This window comes from Alexandromys fortis, unplaced genomic scaffold, assembly GCF_014885135.2.
Source record: "Alexandromys fortis isolate MF-2015 unplaced genomic scaffold, M_Fortis_MF-2015_v1.1 scaffold_5, whole genome shotgun sequence".
Lineage (NCBI taxonomy): Eukaryota > Metazoa > Chordata > Mammalia > Rodentia > Cricetidae > Alexandromys > Alexandromys fortis.
In genome coordinates this window covers 19,337,273-19,349,068 of record NW_026067924.1, presented here as the reverse complement: position 1 = coordinate 19,349,068, position 11,796 = coordinate 19,337,273, and the positions used below count along the sequence as shown (strand labels likewise).

Here is an 11,796-nt window from a genome sequence, read left to right as displayed (position 1 = left end):
TATATATTAGTTTGACGGATGTGTTTATACTTACATACTCTTTGTATAAATTTATTATTATAGACATTCACTTGACTTTGAATGGAGCATTAAGATAGTACGTATCTGCGCATATATTTAATTGGCAGTGTGGAATGTCTAGCTTAGTGCTTCAAATGCTATGACCTTTTAATATAGTACCTCATGTTGTGGTGATCCCCAACCATAACATTATTTTGTTGCTACTTCATAACTGTAATTTTGCTGCCATTATGAATCATAATATAAATATCTGTTATTCAGTATATCTTATATTAGACTCCCAAAAGGGTTGCGACCCACAGGTTGAGAACTACTGGTTTAGCTAAACTGTCATTAAAACCAAAGATCCTGCTTTTATTAGTGAATAATGCTAACGTACATGCCTGGGAGTTTGTGAGAATTTTGTGTGTGAATCTCTCTTTGATGTCTGAATTGTCTTGCCCTCTCATTGAGTTGCCCAATGTGATTGAAGCTTGACTGACTGTTGGTGTATTAGTTTATCTCTTTTAGTGTATACAGTTCAGATATTTTATGTGAATGCTTTTAGGCTTACTTGATTGCGACTTTGGTGTTCAGGATGAAGTATATGTTATATTTGAAGTTTGATTTTTCTGTTTAATGCCCACCTTAAAGGTATTCGTAACTTCTGTTTTTTTTTTTTTGTGTGACTATATAAATGTGGAATGAAAAGATGAATGTTTTGCTGGGGGCAGATGTTAAGTTTTTTTTTTTTAAGATTTATTTTTGTGTATGAGTATTTTGTTTGCATGCATTTATGTCTATCATCTGTGTCCCTGTTACGTGAGGAAGTCAGAAGCGGGACTTGGATCTCTGGAACTAGAGTAATAGAATATTGTGAGCCACCATGTGCATGCTCAGAACTGAACCCAGGTGCTCTGTTAAAGCTCCAAGTGCTCTTAACTGCTACACCATCTGTCTCTAGTGGGGTAGGGGAGGCATGACAGATTTTAAATACCAATAACAAAGCATTCAGCGCTTGTTGTGACCTATTCTAGGACACTGCTTGGTACATACATTTACTTTTTTACACAAATTGTTTTTGTATCCTTTGAAGAGCTTAGCATATAGTTTTCATAACAGTGCTAACTTCATAAAACACACTCTAAAAGTGGTACAATCGTGACCTTGCCTGGCAGCACTTCTCATAATGTTTCATAATACTTTAGTTCAAATTTGAAAAATTCCATGTATCAGACAGTTTTCCAGATAATTAGGGTTTTACAGCTTTCTTCTCACATTGGAATAACTATGCATGCTTACATTTGTGATTCTCTACCTGTGTTTTTGCTTACTTGTCATGTGACACGTGTGATATCAGGGGTGGTTATTATTGGAAGAATCCTGGGGGTCAGGTCTGAGAACTTCAGCTAGCTCTCCTCAGTCAAAGAAACCATGCTTTACACTGTCGGACCACTTGTGGCTGCTCCCTGTCCTAGAGCAGATGTTGACTGTAGTTTGCTATTTTTGCTGTGGCATCATTAATTAGGAAGCAGGGCTTGTATCTGTTGATGTGATCAGAACGATGCATTGTTGGCCCAAATGTGCCAGCACCTATAATTCTTATGTAAGACTGATTGACAGCTCTCAGACTCTCATGCGCTTAGAGAACCTGTTTTCTATATTTGAGCACAGTGTTTTCAGTGATAAGAGATGTGTCAAATGTTGCGATTTACTTAAATGGAAAACATTCGAACTTTTGATAAATGATGCTGAGGAAACTCACATTTCCAATTTTCTGCATTAAATATAATCTTAAGTTTGTGGATTAGGTGTGGGTACCTTGATAACTTTGTGGTGTCCATGCATCTAAGTGAGTAAGAAAATTCATTTGGTATCCAGGCTGCTTGTCTAATTTAGAGTCAAGTGTAGAGCGAGGGATGCTGGAATATCTGACCCTTTTGTGATCAGTGTGTTTGGGTAGATATCACTTCAGCAGCTAGATTTTAATAGTTCTTCACAGAAGGAAATATGCTGGAACTTTGCCTGTTTCTAAGTTGAGGTTGAAGTAATTTTAACTTTCCAAAACATGACGGTGCTGTGAGATGGGTAGTGGCCTGGAGCTTAGCTGCCTGAAACCCAGGGATTATTTACTTCTGCAGACAGAGCACTGTCAGCCTGGTTCTTTCTTTGGGGCTCAGTCATTTATTTCAATGAAAGAGAGATTATGAGCAAGGTGAGACTCAGGAGCAGCAATCACATTTGCAAGAGAGAGACTGAGAACCCATGGAAGCTGGAATGGGGAGATTTGAGCTTTGGGTGTCTGGGTTTCGGGTTGTCACAGTTGAGCTAGACAGGGTGATAGATTCTTCTTCGAAACAGGGAATCACCAGGCTAAGGACTGGTTATCAGAAGGTGTTCACATAAGCATTTATCTATCCTTTGGCATCGTGAGAACAGAAGGGTGGGCTGTATAGACAGTGTTACCCATCGTATAGATTAGCTGTCAAGGGAACATGGTCAGCTCCACAACACTGTGTCCACCTCTCTCCATACGCATCTGGACATTAAAACTAACTTCTGTTTCTTTTCTTTTTTCTTTTTGGTTTTTTGAGACAGAATTTCTCTTTGTTAGCCCTGACTGTCCTGGAACCTGCCCTATAGACCAGGCTGGCTTTGAACTCATAGAAATCCGCCTGCTTCTGCCTCCCAAGTGTTGGGATTAAAGGCGTGCACCACCACCCCCCAGCCAATTTCTGTTTATATCTATGCAAACTTATTGTTTAAAGTAACAATATTGTGTGGTGTATGCAGATGTTACCACTGCAGGTTCCTGTTGGAGTTGAAGGAATGGCACCATGCTTTCTGCACTGAATTCTGGTGCCACAGGCCAACAGCACTGTTGTCAATAAAGGGCCTGCTAAAGGCCTTTTAATAAGGCAGCAAATGTTCTTTTCCCCTGGGATCTAGTGGGCCTATAAGGTAAAGCTTCTCTTTCTCTATTTTTATATAATTGCTGAAGAAGAAGAAGAAGAAAAAAAATCTCCTTTTGCCTAACTGCAAAGAGTATTCTTTTTTCTGCTGCTGGTTAGCATCATCAGAAGACTCCACTCTTTTCTACGCCTTAGTGTTTACTTCTGTCTCTGACATTTATCCCTGTCATTTGCCCCATTGTTCTCTGTCCATTCTCTGAGGCGTCCTCTATCTTGTTCTCCCCTTCACTAGTTCTTCAGATTGCCACCAGCCTTGTTCAGACCTTTATTGAATCTCACATGGTTATTGCAGTAAAGCCCAACTGATCTCCCTGTCTCATGTCTCTGCAAATCCGTCCTTCACACAGCTGCCCGAGTAATCTTCCCAGAGTGATGCTGGACTTTCATTACAGCAAGCAAGTGGCTCCCAGATTCAGTGGAATCCAGCTGCCCTTCTGGATAGCATGCAGGACTTGCGGTTGGCCTTCACAGTGTTCTCCTGAATTGTAGTCCATACTATAGCTAGCGCTAGGTAGAATGTACTTGCCTGTTGTTGTTCATGGAAATGGTGACCCATCATCTCTGTGACATTGCCTTTAATGTTTACAGGCAGAAGAATATGTATTTGATATTCATTTAATAATTACTTCTTGTTCCTTGTGCAAACATTCTCAAAATTTGCCAGCGAAGTAATGACAGGTATTCATAGTGCAGTCCCCACTCTGGACCAGCTGGTCTGTGAAGGCGTAAGTCACAAACAAGGCCACACCAGTTTGGAGTTATGATTAATAGGGTGTTATTTATTTAAAGGGGATAATTTACAGATCACCGTCTCAGACAACAGCCATCTGCATAACCAGGAAGGGAGTCTAGTCTCCGGCGGAGCAGGAAGTGAAGAGAGCGAGCAGAGGAAATAGCCGCTTTTTTAAAGGGAGAGAGACCACGCCCCAATGGGCTGGTATCACAGCAGCTATTGGTTGGAGGGGCGGAAGGACCTCCCGCAACAGGTCTGAAGTTATGAGGATCTGGAAAGTAATGCGTTAGATTATTGCAGAGAGGCTGGGATTACAGCCTCCTCAGGAGCAGACCTGGTTTGTCCACCCTCCTCCCCCCACCGTTCCTTTTAAATTCTGCTTGTGTCTTATAGGAAGTTTAGTAATAGTTAAGCATGTTTTATTAAATCAAGCCATTAACAATTTGGTTTTCTTTTTTTTTTTTTTTTTGGTTTTTCGAGACAGGGTTTCTCTGTGGCTTTGGAGCCTGTCCTGGAACTAGCTCTGTAGACCAGGCTGGTCTCGAACTCACAGAGATCCGCCTGCCTCTACCTCCCAAGTGCTGGGATTAAAGGCGTGCGCCACCACCGCCCGGCTAACAATTTGGTTTTCTTACAACTTGTTTATAACAGTGTGGTTACAGCCTTCCCTTTTCTGCTATTCTTACATGTTTTTGGTGGCTTTGTGTATGAACAAGGAAAGTATTTGCTCAATTAAAATTTTTCATTATACTTTACATATTATATGTTGGCATTAAAAACTGAGTAGTATTTCATTTTAATTTATCTGTGTTTGGAATAAATGCTTAACTGTTTATCCTTTTAACACAGTGGCTTTCTAGTAATAAGGATCACTTCATAATGACCTTAGGACCAATGCATATTTGGCGTGTTCTCAGCAATTCTTTATTGGCTGAGTGACTGCCAGGAAGAAAAGCTTTTATTTGTTTCTTACACAGCTGCCTGACTCACTTGCCTTCTATAGCAGGGCCTTTTGATCTCTTTCTTATCTCAGATGTACTGTTGCTGACAACCATTTGAGGTACCATGGTGAAACTAGAATCAGCTTATCCAAGATGTTCATCTGAGTCGTTAGGAAATTTAATATTGTCTCAGAGCAGTATGGTGAAGATGTGGACCATGTAGACTCTGGGAAGATAGGCTTCAGGTTTGGACTTGCTGTTCATCTGTCTGTGGCAGAGGCGACTGCAGGGTAGGTCTCAAGCTGAACGGCCTGCCAAGCTTCATAGTTTAATAAGGGCAAGGCCCTTTGCTTTGTTCGTTACTGTGGACTTTTCTGTTCTTTCTTGAAGCAGTCTGTATCCAGATGGTGAATGTCTGTCTAGCTTGTGGTTAAAAGAAGGAAAAGAATGCAGTTCTGTATGAACGTATAGCTAGAAAACCCAGATTGGATTGGAAAGAACCAAAGACTTCCCTAAAAAAGTGGTGTCATAAGCCGGGCGATGGTGGCACACGCCTTTAATCCCAGCACAAGCAGAGGCAGGCGGATCTCTGTGAGTTCGAGACCAGCCTGGTCTACAGAGCTAGTGCCAGGACAGGCTCCAAAGCCACAGAGAAACCCTGTCTCGAAAAAAAAAAAAAACCCAAAACAACAACAACAACAACAACAAAAAAGTGGTGTCATAGCCCAGATGGGAAGTGTTCAGAGGCTGTGGGTGTAAGGTTACTTACTGTCTGGTGTTGTGTGAAAGGCAGCCTTCTACTGCCGTTCCTGGATGCAGCAGACATAAGCAGAAGGTGAAACTTCACACAAAAAGGTCTAGGAATCAGCAGTACACGACTTTCTTAGAGGGCAATCCCTTCCAAATCCCCACTGTTCTTTTAAAGGTTGTCAGGATTTAGACAAGGAGCATCCATCTAATAAGTCTTTCTGCAGGTGAAAAGCTGCTCTGCGCCCCAGCTCTGCAGAGGCTGCAGTGTCCTGGCAGTGCAGAGCAGTAAGGTCTGAGCCTTTTCCCAGTCAGACATGCTCACAAGGCTCTTTGTCTTGAACATTGGGTAGAGGCAGCAACCCAAGGCATTAGGGGCCAGGGAAGCTATTAAAGGTGGTAGCCTGTGACCTTCCAAGTTTCCAGCACCCACATCTAGTCCTGTGTTCTTATAGGGGTGTGATTAAAGCTCTTGAGGAGAAGACATTCTTAAAGCTAAGAAGAGCAGTACTTAAAGCTATTTTACTGCCCACTAAAAAGTTTTTAAGCATTCTCATATATGATAACAATTCAAGGTCAGTAACAGCTTAAGACAGCAATGAGGGCTGGTAATGTGTTCAGTGGTAGAGTCCTAGTTTTGATCTCAGTACTAGAAAGAAGAAAAAAAGCAATGATATAGTGACATGAGAGGGTAGAGTCACATTCTTTATTTTTCAGACAAAACAACTTCTTCTTAAAGCCTTTTTCCATTCATCTGATTGCCACATGGATTTTGTTGTTCATGTATATGTAGGATATTAGTTCAAGTCATGGACACTTTTTTTAAAAAAAGGTGATTTGATTTTTAAGACATTAGGACAGGCTTGTCATATTCAAGTGGCTAATTAAAATTAATATACAAATCACTCAAAGATGCCACCGAAGGTGTACATGGGCTTTTCCCCCCACCCGCCAATTCCCAAATAACCAACACAGAGGCTAAATATTAATTATAAGTGCTCGGTCAATAGCTCAGGCTTGTTACTAGTTAATTCTTAAATTTTAAATTAACCTATATTTCTTATCTATGCTTTGCCACATGACTTGGTACCGTTTCACTCTATGGCGTTCCCATCTTGCTTCTCTCTGCATCTGCTGGCAACTCCAGACTCTGCCCTTCCAGCATTCTCAGTTTGGCTCTCCTGCCTAACCTTATCCTGTTCAGCGACTGGCCAGTCAGCTTCTTTCGTAAACCAATCACAGTGCCATATTCTCACACAGTGTAAAGGAGTATTCCATAGAAGGTGCTGCACAAGCATGAGGACCGGAGTTTGGTCCCAGCACCTATGGAATAGCTGGGTGTAGCCATGTGTGCCGATAACCTCTGCTCTGGCAAGAACAGGAGCAGGTGGATCCTTTCTGGTTGTTGGTCAGGTGCAGTGAGACCCTATCTCAAAACCTAAGGTGGGAAGTGATAGAGGCAGACACCCAATGCTAATGTCTGCCCTTCACATGCAAGAACAAGGGCACCCCTGCATCTGCACACATGCACATGTCACACACAGAAGCATGTAAAGAAGAAATAAAACCACATCAGATGTCGTCCTTATTAGACAGCATTTTTACCAAGGAAAGGAGAAAATATTTAGGGTTGCCTGGAGACATGTATGTGAACAGTGAACTCTGCATTTTATCTCTTCTTTATTATTTGCATTAATTGTGTAGTGTTGAGGTTGGTTATGATGAGCTATAAAACCCAGGAGCCACTGGGGGAAAGATTGCTTACAGGTCAGTGGGTTGTGCCGCCTGGGAGCTCTAGGAGGAGCACAGCTGGAGCACAGCTGGAGCACAGCTGGTGTAACCTCCAGTGAGAGGAGAGGCGTGCTGTCATTCATACTGTTAGGGAGGAGGTATTTGTGTTCTTGGCTTGTCACTGCTGTAGAGTTTCCACTTCAGATTAGCTTTGCTTTAAATAAGTAAGGGCACACTCTTGAAAGTATACATTGATAGCAGGGAATGAATACTTACTTGGTTGTGAAGTAAAAGGAATATTTTAGGTATTATATGAAAATTTAAAATGTAATATACAGTGAACCATATCACATTTTATCACTTATCTCTTTTGTTCAAAATGAAAAAAAGTTCTAATAAAGTGGGTTTTTTCTTTTATTTGTTTTTTTTAAGGCCATTGGGATGGTTTTGCTACTTTCTAATTTGCTCTCAGTTTGGAAGGAATTCTTACTGATAAGCATCTCTTCCCTCTGCAGAATAGCAGCTTCTCTTCCAGCCCGATTGTCCTCAGCTGCCCATCAGTGTTATTAGAGAGGTGGACCTCAGAAACGCATTTCTTGCATATATATCCATTTAACTGAGAAGTTTAGTGAGTATTATGGGATATGATGGCCACAGTGACTGTCAGCTTTGTCAACTAGTCACACCCAATTTGAAACTTTGACACTTGGTTCTGGAAGGGCCACAAGGCTAGCTCTTTCTCTTAAAGTTATTTTCAAGTTTTACCAGTCTCTAAAACTTTTTTTTTTTAAATTAGGAAAACAACATCACAACAAAATTCATTCTTTCCCTCTCTTCTTTAGACTTTTTTTCCTAAGTGGTCTAGCTCTACCACTACTGGGCAAACCCCCAAAGGACTGTGTGCCTTACACAAAAGCCTACACATCTATCTGTATCATATAATATTACTAAAGCAGAGTAGGAACAGGATATTTTCAACTTCTAATATTTGTTATACATGCTAATTGGAATCTTTGCCCCTTTTCCATTTTTTCATAATGAAAATGTCATTAAGTAATTTTTCCTGAACAGAATTTAGTGAGTTCATGATTTCATAGTGTCCTGGTAAACATGTTTGTCAGTAGGACCATAACTAGCCAGAGGCTGTGCTGTTGTTTCTTCTCCCATTCAGCACTGTTGATATTGCTTATTGTTGTAAGTTCCAAGTATAGAGTGTGGTTGTTATTACTGACGGAAGGGAAGCAGTGCTTAGCAAGGATGCACAAAGCAGTCCGCCTACTATAGTGGTGGGCAAGGTTATGTGTTACAAAGCAGTCAGCCTGCTGTAGTTTCTGACTGTTTCATCCTCTGTGCTTCTTGGGGAGAGCACCTGGCATTAGAAGCAGGCATGGCTGCCAGTTGCCCAGGTACCCAGGAGTGATTTCAGGGACAAGAGTTTGAACAGTGAATGTGTGGCTTTCTTTCCTCAAGTGCCAGCTGGATCCTTTACATCTTCTCTTTGGCCTTTACTGATCCTGTATTTCTTTGGAGCTTTTCTGGAGATGTTCACAAAATACCTCACTTCAAGATTGTTTGCGGTTAAATGTATTCCCCACCTTGGAACAAAGAAGGCTTTACTGCTTCAGATGCAGTCTGGTGGCACCTGGATTTGCAGTTTTATCATTAAAGGTTGTGTCCTTCTGGCTTTAAGTAAGTCAGTGAGAAAATAAATGCAGTTTTTGTTCTGTGATTTGTAGACTTATGGCCAGGTCTGCTTTCCTTGGCTCCTGAAGTCCAGATAAATGCCTTCTCTTCCCCCGGGACTTACCACCAGTAAAACACACAGTGAGACCAGCTTTTCCCAACTATGGAAGTGTTGGGAGCTGTGAACTCCCCAGATCCTGAATTTCTTGTAAACAACTTGTTTTCCTCTGCTCTGAGACAGCTTGCAGCTGCTCTGAGCAGGAGACTCACAGGAGTTCCTGATGGCAGGGGAGTGATTTCTGGTGGGTTTGGCTGGGGTGTGGGTATCCCTATATAAGCTGCCACTGGACACAATAAAGGGGGCATTCTTGGAGCATTCCTGTTTCAAGGATGACCTGTGTCTCTGTCTGTGTGTCTTTGTGTGTTTCAGTCTCCAGCCCCTTGCCCGGTTCACGAACTGTATGGTAGCTTATAGAGCGCAGATGGGCGTGGTGCGTCGCATGGAAGTAGGGGCATTTGCTTTTCTCACGTGAAATGCTAGTGCGACCTTCTCAGTAGATGTGACTAAGGGGCAGTAAACTGCCCTGGAAACCATGCTGGTGTTGGGCTCTAGCCAGTGCATCTCTGAGAGCAGGAGAAGGGCCTGCCTTCTTTTCCTATTCATTCCACTCAGTGACTGTGGGGATGCAGCATTTGTAAAGGGATCAATTATCCATCTGTTAGTCAGAGGAGCCTTACAAATTATACATTAGCAGATTGATTTCTTAAGCTCACTGTTGGGGGACGGGTAGCGTAAGGTGGGGTGATGAGGAGCGTCTAGGGAATCGGTTGCCACTAAGAACACCATTAAAAGCAGCTTTTTAAAATGACCACGGATTTATTCCTAATTGAAGAACTGGCATAATCCATACTAAGTGTATTCATTTCAAGTATTTTACGTTAGGTAATTGATTGTCCCATGAGGTGTACTTGTTAGTAATTTTGCCTTTTCTTTAAGAACTTGGCACCACATGTAGTGAACTTAGATTTAGAAGGTGTGTGCTGGTCCTTGCCCCCTCCTGTCTACTTGAACTTCTTCTTTTTTTTTTCCATTCCATTAAGGAAACATTTTTGTATGTTCTATAGTGTCAGCTTGACTTTATTGATTTTTGAACAAACTCACTCATATTGTCCAGAATTCCAAACGTGTCTCCATTAGGAATAAGGTCGTAGTTAATGGAGAGCGCAGCTGAGTCCATTTCTCTCCAGACTGTTTTCCTTTGCTCCCTCTTCTTTTTCTGTGATTATTCCAGCATCCCACCTTTGTAAACATGTCCCCAGGTATGTTTTTAGATATGACGCTTCCTTTCCTCAGCTCTTAAATAAAAGGGAAAAAAATTCCCCCATTCTGGATAAACACAGGGTCTTGTGCCTGCGGGTCTTGGCCTGAGAGCGTGGGCATTGGCGGCCTTCTTGTTTTGCTGTTTGCAGTGTGTGGAGCTGGCACAAGAATGCCTGACCTTTGTCCTGTGTGAGAGGAGTGATGATGGATGGCATGCCAGGTACAGGCCGTTTACAGACATTTGTAGCTCACTTGTTTGTTGTTTCCAGAATGCTACAGGATTGTTGTGCAAATGCTAATGGTACTAGTGATCACCAACATAAACCATGTGTGGTAGTTCCTTCCTGTGTGATACTGGTGAAAGCTAATGATGCTTGGTTTCCGTTGTTTTAAATTAATCAGTTTCCTAGCTAGCCAGGTTTTAAAGATAGTTATCTCTGCTTATGAACATACTAACTACTTTTAGAAAATTTGCAAAGTATAGAAAGGTGAGACTTAGTAATATCTCTTGTGTATGTATGTGTGGTGTAAATGGATGTGTGTGTTTGCATGTGTAAGGGTGCATGTGTGTCCCTGCTGCACATGCATGTGTGTGCACAAACACTCGAGGCCTCAGGATGACGTCCTAAGTCCTCTTTGATTTCTCTCCACCTTATTTATTCAGGAGGAGTCTCTCAGTTGAACCTATTGCTCACTGATAATCTTAGTTTGGCTAGTCAGCCTGCTCGAGTCATGTCTCTGCTTTCCTAAGCACTGGGAATTTCAGGTGGGCTGCTGAAATTTATATAGGCTCTAGGGATCTAAACTTCGGCTATCAGCCTTTTTTATCCATCTTTTCAGGTTTTTACATTTAATGATATCGTTAAAAAAAAAAACAAATATATCCAGTCCTACTCTTTGGGAATTTCTGCCTCTGATTATATAAATAATAAACAAATGAAAATGGTAACCAGACATTGAGATTTAAGAGTACATTTTCCAGGCTACCATGTCTGCTCATCGCTTCTTTGGTGAGTAGATAAGGGCATACCAAGTGTGATCATTTATTAAGGGTACAATGGTTAGTATTAATTGCCAACTTGACAAAATTGAGACCCACCTAGGAGATGGCTTCTGGACATGTCTGTGGGACATTATGTTGGTTGTGTTAATTAAAGTGAGTAGGCCTTCGCTCCATGGGTGGTACCATTCCCCAGCAGGAATCTTGGACAATAAAAGTTGCAGAGCAGCAGAACTCATTTTTGTTCTCTGCTTCTGTGAACATAATGTGACCAGCTACTTGAGTCTGTTGTTTTGACTTCCCCACCATGAGGAACTGTACCTGGAGCTATAAGCTAAAACAAGCCCTTTATTCCTTAAGTTGCTTTTGTCAGTGTGTTTTATCCTAGCAATGGGGGAAATATTAAAAAAATAAAAATCCCTAAGACAAACAGAAGGGATCCATGTCAAAAATTAAGTAAAGGTCAAAAGCTACAGCCTGGGACAGCTGCAGATGTGGAACTTCCCTTGTCTTAAGATTGTACGTGACACCCTCCTGCCACAGGTGTCAGCTGACCAAGAAAGGTCACTGTATCTACTTGTTGGACGTGGCAGCATCCCCAGCGGCAAGGGAGGCCGTTCCCCTGCTCTATTAGTCCTTATCAGCTGCGATGCTCACAGCCTCCCAGA

General features: G+C 41.8%; 1 protein-coding gene across 1 annotated transcript in view; it reads left to right on the top strand.

Moving 5' to 3' along the window:
* Vps41 (VPS41 subunit of HOPS complex) overlaps positions 1–11,796 on the top strand; it is a 133,809-nt gene that overhangs the window by 34,748 nt on the left and 87,265 nt on the right. The gene's annotated exons all lie outside the window — the stretch shown is intronic.